The sequence below is a fragment of the Carassius gibelio genome, chromosome B22, assembly GCF_023724105.1.
Source record: "Carassius gibelio isolate Cgi1373 ecotype wild population from Czech Republic chromosome B22, carGib1.2-hapl.c, whole genome shotgun sequence".
Classification (NCBI taxonomy): Eukaryota; Metazoa; Chordata; class Actinopteri; order Cypriniformes; family Cyprinidae; genus Carassius; species Carassius gibelio.
In genome coordinates, this window is record NC_068417.1 from 11,740,957 (window position 1) to 11,753,812 (window position 12,856).

General features: G+C 35.0%; 1 protein-coding gene across 1 annotated transcript in view; it reads left to right on the forward strand.

The window, feature by feature from the left end:
• LOC127988002 (uncharacterized protein DDB_G0271670-like) overlaps positions 1-12,856 on the forward strand; it is a 327,998-nt gene that overhangs the window by 253,317 nt on the left and 61,825 nt on the right. The window lies entirely within an intron of this gene.

The window sequence follows — 12,856 nt, forward strand, 5'->3', positions numbered from 1 at the left end:
TTAAATTATTGCTATTGAAATGTTGTCACAACCTTGTCAGAAAACAATCTCTGATCTGAAATGGTAATCTGTCACACAAAGGTATCACACTCTATTACACACTGCCTGACCCAAAAATAAATAAATACAAATAATAATAATAATAATAATAATAATTGGCATTTGGATTAAAATAAGCAAATACTTAAGAGTTTGGGATTGGATTATTGCAGCTATTAATATGATTTTGCCATGTTGTATCTCTGGTAACAATTCTTTTAATCTTAACTGATTTAGTGTGTAGCTTTCATTTCTTAAACAAATAAATGTCCAAATGACAAATTCAAGATTTATTTGGTTCAAAATTCTTAAAAAAAAAAATATATATATATATATATATATTTTTAATAAATTATTGGAATCTTACATATGAGTAGAAAAACGCCCAAATGTGGCTGCTTTCATACCTCCACTCAAGTGCCAGACTTATAATAAAACCAGACTTCTGTCAACAAACCAAAATGAAAGAAGCTAAAAGTACATATAACATAAATTGTAAGCACATTTCAACAAATTTATTTTACGCTTAAAATGAACGAGCATGAGAAACTTTCACACTCTTCTGTACATTTCTGCACCACACAAACTAACAAGCATGCTTAAACCTGACAAAAATTAAATTAAATTCAATTCAATTCAATTCAATTCAATTCAATTAATAATAAATAAACCATGTGCATTTATTCATTTCTAATGTGTTCACGTCTTATATTTTTGACTAAAATTATTAAAAAAAAATATATATATATCCCATTTAACTTTAGAAAGAGAAAAACAATCCAACTTATCTTGGTCACATGAAGATAAAATGGCATCGTGGTTTTGCAAGGCAGCAGTCATGGGTGAAATCCAGACAATTCAATATATATATATATATATATATATATATATATATATATATATATATATATATATATATATATATATATATATATATATATATATATATATATATATATATATATATATATATATTGTTGTTGTTATTGTTTCTGCACTTTGTGTAATAGTAAAATTACAGATTGTAACTTCACTGAACAGGAGTACCATTTAACACTGTATATTGTTAATTCAGTTCTTTGGGTATGAATAACTTTTTAACATTGCCCGTATTACACTGTTGGTCTTACTGTAGAACTCTGTCATTATTACTGGAGCTGGCAGTTGGCTAACAGCCTTTCAGGTAGAGACTGAATTCGCTCACTTGTTTTCATTCATCTCATTAAACTGGACTATATTAGTGGAATGTTGGGAAAAAATAATGAGGGTATGGGGGCGATTTCAGATACAACACTTTGTGTTGTAGTACACATTGTTTTCAGTTTTACCTTGAATATTGCAAAAATCCCATGGCACATAAAGCAGGACCATTATGAAGAGTTTTAAGTGTTACTCTTAGAGTAAAATGCACTCCTCAAAAACTGCTTTGTCCTACTATAACTTCTAAGAAAAATCATATAGACATGGGCTAGAATTAACCTTCACGAAATGCAAGTAAAAATCAGTGTTGCCAAGTTTATGAAAGAGTGTAACTCCCCCCTCAGCCAGTAACCTTTTAACAAATTTTAACAACCATGCTTGTAAGAACACAATATGGCTTACTGCAATTATTAAATAAGCAAAGGCTGCAATGTAATTTTACTTATATATGATAGGCTTGCAGTAAATAAGATCTCATGTATTTTCACCAAAATAAATGTGGTTTTACATTTGAAAACAAAGTAATGAAGATAGTTAGCTATAAAAGTAAGTAGTGAAATTTTACAGTTCTCCAAAAAGAAAAAAAAAAGTCTGTGACTGAAAAAGTCTGTGAAAGTTCTGGCCTCCGCTGGCTGCTCAGTCTGTGAATCAAAGTGAAACCTTCTGTCGTCTGATTTATTTACAGCTGTAGAGACAAAAGGTTTGATCTGTTGGTGGACAAACAGCTTCTGCATAAACATATGCCTATTTTCTGTGGTTGATGATATAAATGCATGAAAAAAAGGTCTTTAATCAAAAACTGATAATACTGTAAAATATAAAACATAATTTTGTATGCATATGCAAAATAATTCTAAATACACTAAATAAACAGTGCTGGTATGACCAAAACCAAAACCAAAAGTCATTTCTACAAATAACTATTCTTGCTATAACTCTGCTTAAACAAAGATCATATCCTGTTTTTTTTTCTGTCAGTGCTGAAGATAACATTACAGTTTTTTTTTACAGACGCTAGGACCCATTTCTCAATACTTACTGTAGGTCACTTTTGCAAAACTATTCACACAGTGAGCACTGAAATCCAGTAACATATATTGCAGTGAATTATAAACGTTTTGTGTTTTACACAAGAAATCATTGTATAATGCTACATGTTGTTAGGGATTTTTAGATCATTGTTTTGTGGATGACAAAGTGTGTTTGTCGACTGTCAACCTTTGCTAGTGTTCTGGAAGAATGAGTTGATTTGAGACCTGAAGAGAGTGTTTCGGTAGTTGTAGTGCATTTTTAATGTGAAATGACTGCTTTGCCAAGCTGAAAGTTGGTTATGAGAACTGTGTGAGGAGTTTTGCAAAAGTGACCCAAGTATTGAGAAATGTGTCTTAGCGTCTGTAAAAAAACTGTGAATAAATAAATAAGTACAAACCTGATTCCAAACAATTTGGGAGACTTGTGGCTAAATACAGAATGCAATGATGTGAAAGTTTCAAATTTCAATATTTTATTCAGAATACAACATAGATGACATATCAAATGTTTTATTTTAAATTTCATGGCATTAAAACATCTAAAAAAAATTGGGACAAGGCCATGTTTACCACTGTGTGGCATCCCCTCTTCTTTTTATAACAGTTTGCAAACGTCTGGGGACTGAGGAGACAAGCTGCTCAAGTTTAGGAATAGAAATGTTGTCCCATTCTTGTCTAATACAGGCTTCTAGCTGCTCAACTGAAAGATCTGGACTGCAGGCTGGACATTTCAGCAGCCATGGTGTTGTAATTGATACAGTACGTGGTCTGGCATTGTCATGCACAAATCACTTTTGAACCAAATATCTCGGTGCAAAAGGGAGAGCGCGAAACTTGTCGCTTGAAAGTGAAAAACAGTGTTTGAGATTCATCGCAGCAGATTCAAGCAGTTGTAGTTATGTACTTTGTGTTTGTGTTAGAAAAATATACAAGACATTTCTGAGAAAATTTTCTACAAGTGTGCAACTCATATGGATGAATTCATATACTGATTTGCGGATGTGCAACATTTCTCCACGTCTCCATTTCTTGATGCGGGTGTGTAAATGCGTTTTGCACCACATTCACTGCAGCAATTGTTTCAAAAATGTGAGCGTACGAGTTTCTAAATGTGTGATTTGTAGAATAGGATTTGTGCACCTGCAATGAAGAATTTGAGAAGGTGTAACTGTTGTGTTGTGTTTGTGGGAGAGAAAAAAAAGTCTACAGGTTTGCAACTCTTAAAACATTTCTCTCTGTGACTTCAAATTTACTGATACACATGTGTGGCTTTTTTCTACAACTACAAATCACACTGTCACAGGTGTTCAGTCGTTTTGAATCAAAAATACCTTCATACGTGGACGGGAACCACTGTTTGTAGACAGAGGCTCACTTGTTCAAGATTGTCAGTGGAGGAGCCATTTATTTGCCATATTTAAAGGATCTTTTTCTTGAGATGTGCACCCTCTGCTGGACAGGAGAAGCTTAAAGGCCTTGGTGTGGCTTGCTGTGGCCTGGCTGCTGGGAGCACATGATGTGCTTTTCAAAACTCAGACTTTATAACTTCTCAGCTTCTCTGCCTGCTCCGATCATCAGCAGTAACTCTTCATCATCACCATAATCATGTGAACATCTTAACATCACTGAACTCTGTCAGTCACATGCAAGTATGTCTTAAACGAACTACCCCTCCATGGACTTCAGCGTCACATCATCATCATCATCATCATCATCATCATCATAATCACACCTATGACGACTTTTAATCTTATTTTTAACACTTTCAGTGAAAAGGATTTACTCTTTATATGAATTTTAATCCACGCTACATGAACCTTTTCAACTGGAATCAATACAATATTCTCCACCTCTGAAGATATAATTATTAGTTTGTTTTGGAAAAGAAAGGGGCCCTCATTTATCCACAGTGTGTTTGCACAGATGTGTGTGTGTGTGTGACAAGTGTGTAAGAAAGATTAACGCAAAGTGTGGGATCTACCAAATTGTACTAGGATTGTGTACCGCTTGCACACGTTTGATTTTTCGTAAGACAAAATAAAGACCTTTTCTATGCCTCTTGCTCAGGGCTGGACAGAAGTATATTGATTGAATCCAGAATTTGTCAGGTATGTCATGTCATAATTTGAGGATTAGCTAATAATACTTAATGCACTTCAAACATCAGACCAACTGAGTAATTGTTCAGTCTGAATTCATAGTTTGTTGTTTTCATGTCACTATACGTCACTTTATCACTGTATGATTCATAGATTTCTCTCTCTCTCTACGAATATTTGTTAGTATGATATCTAATATTTTACATTCATATTTTGCAAGCATTTGCAGTGTTTGTGCATATAAACAAAATTAAAATCTCATAGCAACAAAACATAAATTAAGTAAATAACAAACAAACATATTACGAAAAGTGATTAACAAACAAATATGAAATTGATGCCACTGCAGAATAAAACAAATTAAGAGTTTATTTGCAAAAAAATCATGTTTTTATTGTGTTTTGTTTGGTTAGCTGTTTTTATTTATTTATAATTATTTTCTAATCAAAATAACCCAGCTGCAGTTTGATTGCGCTTCATTGGAATGCACAATGAAAAAATATAATTTTTGAAAATTGATAAAATCAGGATGATCTGTTTATTGCACATGAACTCTTCAAATATAGAAGTATTTTCATAATTATATGCACCAGATGGAGCCAACCATATTAAAAATAATAATTCTGGTAATGAACATTTATATGATGTAGTTTATAGTTTCTAGACCACAGATATTTTAATCTTTAACGATCAGGATTCCTGAATATGTGAGAATATTTATGATATCTGGTCTGTTTTCTTCTTTTATCCTCTTGCAGATCTGACGTCATTGAGCAGAAGAACAGCAGCAGCTGCAGAAGCCACGCCCATCAGAGCAGTGACGACCAATCGGATCACAGGCTCGATAGTATCACATCCATGCACTTCTGAAAAAAAAGAAAGAAAGAAAGAAAAATTAATTAATTCATTAATTAATAATAATAATAATTATAAAGCAGAGAGAGAGCAATGATAAATCGATTTAGAGACTCTAAACAAGACATCAACAAATTGATTCATAAATGTGTATTATATCAGTGCTGCTGCACGTGTGACTTATTTGGACTTTTTGTTAAATAACTATATGAACTCCATTGTATGGAAAAAAGCCCACATATTTCAGTCTGTCATACCTGAACATGGTTGACAGAGCTTGCTGATGTCCAGATGTGTGGTCTGGTTTGTGATGGGATTGTTGATCACACAGCTGTAGCTGTTTTTCTCCTGATATTCCACCTCCAGAGGTAGAGAGAGACTGATGCTGAGATCAGACACACTGATGCTGGACAATAAACTGTTTCCTTTGTACCAGGAGAGAGTCACATGACCCACATTCACCACTGAACACAACAGTGAACAATTCTGCTGTGATGAAGATGATGAAGATGATGATGATGATGATGATGAACAGCATGAACAGTATCTGTTGATGACAGGAACAGGAAGATGAGCTGAAAACATGAGACAAACTTGACTAGATCAGGAAGTGTTTATTGCAGCATCAGTCAGTCGATGAGTTTCTTATACGACAGTGATCTTCACTTCTCTCGCCTTATTTATAAAAGATTATTACACATGGACAAGTAACAAAGAATTAACGTATGCTTAATTGAAATATTTTTGTTATTTTATCATTTAATTAACAAAAGAAATGTAAAATAAATTACCTTTAATTTACAGGTAATTAAAAAGGTGAAACCAGTATTTAACTCACCATAGACAGTGAGAGTGAATCTCTTCCTCACAGTGTTGCTCTGTAGTTGATAGAGTCCAGTGTGTTCAGTTCTGGTGTCTGTGATGATCAGAGATCCAGTTTGATGATCCACCTTCAGTCTGTCTCCGAATCTCCCACCGAGCTCATTATCATGTACAGTGATTCTATCTTCCAGTACACTGATTTCAGCTATTAAAGTGTTTTCAGCTCCAAACCTCCAGAGAATCAGATCTTCATCCATTATGTCAGTAAGACCAGAGTCTAGAGTGACTGAATCTCCCTCCAGCACTGACACTGACTTCACTGTAACTGTATCAGCAAACACATCTGAAGAAGAGTTTGTCACAGATTAGATTTTTTTTATTTGTATTATTATTATAACATGGTAGAAAAGAAGCAACTGAAGTCATAAACACATTTCAAACTCACCAAGCAGACACCACACACTGAACAAAACTAATTTGAGAAACATTATCTTCATCAGTTCACTTGAATCCCAGTAACTCTTATAATGTCTGAAACACGTCTGAACTGATGCTGTGTGTGTGTGCGTGTGTGTGTGTGTGTGTGCGTGTGTGGTCTTTCCTCAACAAGACTGAACCTCTGTCACAGTTTATTCTCACACGACCACTTCCTTGAACACAGGAAGTCATGCAAACGACTTATTATAATTATTATGTTCTCTAATTAATTCTGGTGCTGAATGAAAACTAGCAGAAGAGTGAAGTGTTTAAGTCATGAATATTAATTTAGATATTTGAAAATAGTGTTGTGAGATGATAAGAAGTCACTCTGTGTAGTTCATCAATGATGCATGATAATATATTGTTTGACTTCTGACTCTTAATTGACTGATGGATTCATTTAACTGTAAATATGTTTTATTGATATGTTTTATGTTTTATTATTAAATATGTATTGGTTCATATAAAGCAGGAGAGAAAATGAAGAAACGCTTCAGTCTCAGACTGACAGATACACTGACCGCATTCATCTAATAATAGACACGCTACTGCAGGAGCTGTTTGTCCTGCAAACCACATTAGATGAAGAGAAATCAGACCACAGCAGCTTTAACCTGACTCAAACTAACACCTGAATAAAACAGTGAATATTACCCAGCAGCCTTTAAATCTGATTAATACAGTTGAACCAAAATAAAAGTTGAAATTTGACTTCCTGTGAGATTTGAGAAATGTTTGTTCATAAGAAGATCTCTGGCATTTCACTGTAGTATTAGTCTTTAAAGTGTGAGCTTTTAACTTGAACAAATAAAACCTCTCAGATCTGAGAGGCTATAACGCCGTTAAAAACAGACAAGATGGCGCCATTTTTAAACTCAAATCAAACCACTGATTATGAAATTAAATAAGGTGTGTACCTATATTATTGTAAATTTATTTTGCCTTTTGTGAATTTGTGTTATCTTTCAAGATAATTGTGTAGTGGACAAAGTAAAAATGGTGATTCCTTTATAAAACATGCTATTTACACTAAGTGCAAAAAAAAAAAAAAAAGAAAAAAAAAAACGTTTGTAAGTTGTTTATCCCAACCAGACATTCACTGGAGTGGAGTTAGTGTAACAAGACGGGCTGTTTGAACTCATAGCTACATATGATCTGACAGACGTAAATCTGCTGTGTATTGTGTGTGTTTTTCCTCAACAGTCAACCGTCACATGACATTAAGACTCAGATGACACATAAACACTCAAACAGTACAAATTGCTGAAATAACCACAACTGTACAGAGTGCATTATAGGACATCTTCACATCTCTATCATTTGACTAAAAGGCTATGACTGAAATGCCTTTTTGTGTCAGGACGATTTTTCCGAACCCTTTTTGTCTGCAGCCATTTCACTTAAAGCCTATAAGAATATCATAAACAATGAAACATACATTGCATTTATTCATAAAATCACTCACAGACATTAGCAGACAAAAACAGGGTGCTCTTTATAAAACAAATGTGTGATGTCTATTTTTACTCTTCTTAGAAACCACAACTCCTTCTATGCTGAAGCTAAAATAAACAATTACTGAAACTAGAGTTATCAGCAGAATCACAGCATGAGTATACTGTATATAACATCATGAGGCTTATACACAAATATATTTCATATTTTACAGTTTAATTTGAGTCCTTTCAGAATTGATGGGTTCAGTATTTTAGTGATAAAGCTGTTTTGTGTAAAGCGTCATGCACACTAGAATGGAAAACATCCCTCGACCACACGCTGATCACAAACTGACCACAAACCAGCGGTAAAGACATCGCTCACACAACAGATCACACAATCAAACAAATCAAAACCACTGCTGTACTTTTCTGTTTTTAATTGTGAGAAAACCAAGTGTTTGTTGTTGTCTCAGGGCTTTTTCTAAAAGAAAACAAAACAGATTTGAGGCTTTGAATGTCAAACAGGAAAACGCTCCAATGAGTCACAAGATTTAGATTCAGTTAGAAGTCACAGAACTACTGTACAAAGTCTTTTCATCCGTCCTCCCTGAATTTCAGACGCTTCAGAATCATTCTGCTGGGATTTCCTGATATATTAGATTTAAGTTTGATCATCTACTCATGAAAACAGATTCATACACAACGACATCATCCTCTTGATGTTCCACTTTTATCTCCTGTAAAGACAAAATATTAAAATTATTTAAAAAAAAATAAATACAAAAAAAAAATCTTCATTAAATTTTATTTTGTACGGAAGCCTGTTTATTACACCAAAAAAAAAAAAAAAAAAAAAAAAAAAAATCCTAATGTTATTTATGACTTTAAATCTCACAATTCAGACTTTTACTTTGAATTCAGAGTTTACTTTGCAAGTTTTTTTTCACTATAAAATAGACAAGGTAAAAAGAAAATTGCAACTTTTTTTCCTGTAATTGTTAATTATAAACTAACATTTCTGAATTGTGAGATCTTAACGAACAATTGCAAGAAAGAAAAAAAAGTGGTGGAAACAGCTCTCCATAGACACAAGCTTCCACGGATTAGAGATTGTAAAATTTATAATAATATTGATCAGATTCAGCTCTTTATTTCTGGTAATCTACTGAATTGCTGTCAAAAATCTACTGCTGCTACAACATTGGTTTTGCTAGCGAATAACTTTACATCTGATGCATTTAAAGACACCATTTGTCCATTAATTATTTCTAAAGAAACACGAAAATGTATAAAAGGCCCATTACCTTGTATCTTACCTTATGGTCCCGTAGAAGCAGTTTTTGTAAAAAATAGGCTAACGATTGCTTCATAACCAGCGACTCTCTGTTGCACAGTAGAGAAATTACCGTATGGACAGGAGGAGAAGCTCGCAGACAATCTTTTACTGTCTATGAGGCTATCGGGGGGATGTGGAGGCACAAGGGAGATAATTCATCAGAATACTTACCAAAATTTGCTCCTGTTCACGCTCGCCTTCTCTGCAAGATTCGGTGGGTGATTCAGATTTCTCTTGGCACAGCGATTAGAAAACGTACAGGTTGCTCACGTGACATTTACATCATCAAGCTCGGTTTGAGTCTGCGCAGTACGCTCGACCCCCAGAATTAAGTGCTTCTAATCGACTTCACTTTTCTCTGTTGAATCCAATGGGGTCGCTGTGTCCATTTTTTTTTTACTGTCTATGGTTCTTTTGTGTATAAATTAGTGATGGGAATTCAAACCCATCATCCAAAACAAACCATGGCTAACAGTCAGATTCAGCGTTTATTTATGATCCAGAATCAGATCCAGAGGCTGAAACTGAACGAAAGCAGCAGCAGCAACGACTCGCTCCGAGCGGGGCTCGAACCCGGTCTCCGGCATGGGAGGCGGACGCACTAACAAGGAGGCAGAGATATTTCAAGCAGTTTTACTCACCGCCTGCGGTTCCAACACACAATTGTGACCCTTTTTCGTAGGGACTGCATCATCCTTAAGAAATAAACGAAATGCAAATCCGTCGTCAAACTGGGCCTTGTTTGTAAAACAAGTATCTTCGAAATGCAGGGAACAAACACAAACACTTGCACAAATAAACTCCATCCACTGGTCCCTTAATGCTGTTTCTCTTTTGGTAATCTGTGCAGGGTTGTCTTGCCCTGGCAACCAAAAACACACTCCTTTTGTGACATTTCGCGACGCTCTCGCTCTGATCAGTGAATCGTTCTGATCAGTGAAATGTCTGTGCTCTCAGTGCTCTGCTATACGGGAGCGCGCTCTTCCGGCAGAAGTGCCCTTAGGACCCATATAAGGAAATTCCGCTCCATCTAACGTCACACAGAGCCATACTCGAAAAAAACTTTCCGAAACTTGTGACAAACCGGAAGGAGTATTTTGGGAACAAAAATACTCCTTCAAATGTACAACTTAATTTTTTTTTTAACTTTGTCCATGTTTAGCATGGGAATCCAACTCTTTAACAGTGTAAAAAACTCAGTATGCATGAAATAGCATTTCACCCCCCCTTTAAATCAGCGCGGGAGCTTGGACAGTCAGACACCAGAACTCAGAAATGTAAGTAGCGAGTGTTTGATATAAGCTAACAAACGATACATGGCTTATTGTTTTTTTAGCATGTGAGTTTACAGCACGCAAAGATATCTATTTACCTATCACATCTGCCTTGATATCTAATCGCACACACAGCCCAGTATCAGGTCTGTTGAATCACGTCATGTAGGCTAATTTATTTATCTACTGTAAGTTACCTCCATATTCTGCCTACTCGGTCGACATTTGCTAGATCATTAACTGTTAACTGTAGGTCACTTTTGTAAAAAGCATTTAAAGATTTATCATTAATTTAGCAGATTAGCGGACGCAATTTTGTGCAAAAAAAAAAAAACGTAGCCTACATTAGATTTTAACCAAATTAAACACACCATAGCTCGCCCCTACCTTCAGTAAATTAGGTTTAGGCTTTATTCCCAGATAAATTCCACGCAGGAATTAGTTTTTGTTCGTTCTATAGTCAATGTTTTCAAGCCCTATGTTGCTAACATACCTATGCTGTGAAATTAAGGTCTACTGGTGGGTTTAGTTGAATTTGAGTAAAGGATATGCAACCATTTATCTGGAGATAGTTATTTGCAAGGGTGTAACTTTGGTTTGAGAAGTGGGGGGGACACAAAATGGGGGAAAATGTTTTCGATTTGAATCCAATTTCCTCCATTTACATACAGTTAGGGACTATGGTGATACAAAATCCAGGAAATAATTCTTGTCATTACAAGACACTTACAGTATCTCCTGTAATCCAAGACAGATTTTCTTCGAGTTGTTAGGCTTTAGAGAATTTATTTTAACAAATGACATGGAAAACATAATTCATTTCATCCACATATCCTTATGCACAATGCACAACAACAATTAAGCTTAAACCGTGAGAATCAAGCAAACCTCACAGCCGTCAGGGTCTTAAAGTGACAGGCACTGAATTCGACTTGCACATCACCAATGCAGTAATGACATGAAAGAGTAGTCTATATCGTTTAAACTTTATAAATAGTAATAGTTTAGCTCACAGGTCAGATGTGGCCTTTGATTAAGCTTTAATTTTGTGTAATTAATTGTAAATAATACGTTCTTTGTTGTGCATTGTGCCATTTCATGTTTGTTTCATTTCAATTTCTAATAATAATGTAAGTAATAATTGCTAATAATGTAAATGGGGAAAAAAGTATTTAATTGGTGTTTATGTAGCCTAGGGGTTGGTTGGACTGTTCTGAAGGAAATCTGACTTTATTGCAGTATGAAAAGGAACCAGAATATCCAACAGTTCTTTGTTAGCAAGAAAAGCTGATGAAGACAGTGAACTGATCAAAGCAGCTAACGTTAGCAGTACCAGCAGTGGTTCAGATAATGTTAGCGAGTCAGATCAGGATGATGACAGGCAGGGTGAAGCGACTGAGCTAGCAGCTTCACCTGATGACCTGGGTATGTAAAATCTAGAATTAAATTTTATGGTATCATTGATTTAATAGGCTATGTATTTCGAAAAAAATAATAGTAACAGCATTTTTATTTAGCCTACACAAAATAAAAATGTTTTAGGCATCTAAGTGAAATCATGTGAAATCATTCTAAATGCTATTTCAGATTCAGACAAGGGTACTGGAGACACTTCAGATCCTTACAGAGGTATGACATCTCAGCTATATCTGATTGAATTGTTCATCAGTTCATGTCTGTGGTTGTGATTCTACTGAAGCTGTGATCCGATTGGTGTTCACTGCTCTGATGGGCGTGGCTGCTGCGGGCTATAGCATCCAGCTGCAGCCCCACAGACTCACCTCCGGCTAGACACCACTGGCTGGACACCAGTGGATAGACCGCCTACGTCATTTCCGTTTCGCCGCTAATTTCCGTTTTCACCACTGGATGGACAGCAATTTTATTTCCTATTTTCACCTCTGGATGGACAGTACATTTATTTTATATTTTCACCTCTGGATAGACAGCATATTTAGTTCTCACCTCTGGATAGACATTTATTTTATATTTTCACCTCTGGATGGACAGTATATTTATTTTATATTTTCACCTCTGGATAGACAACATATTTAGTTTTCACCTCTGGATAGACAGCATATTTAGTTCTCACCTCTGGATGGACAGTATATTTATTTTATATTTTCACCTCTGGATGGACAGTATATTTATTTTATATTTTCACCTCTGGATTGACATTTTTTTATTTTATATTTTCACCTCTGGATAGACAGTATATTTATTTTATATTTTCACCTCTGGATTGACATATATTTATTTTATATTTTTACCTCTGGATAGA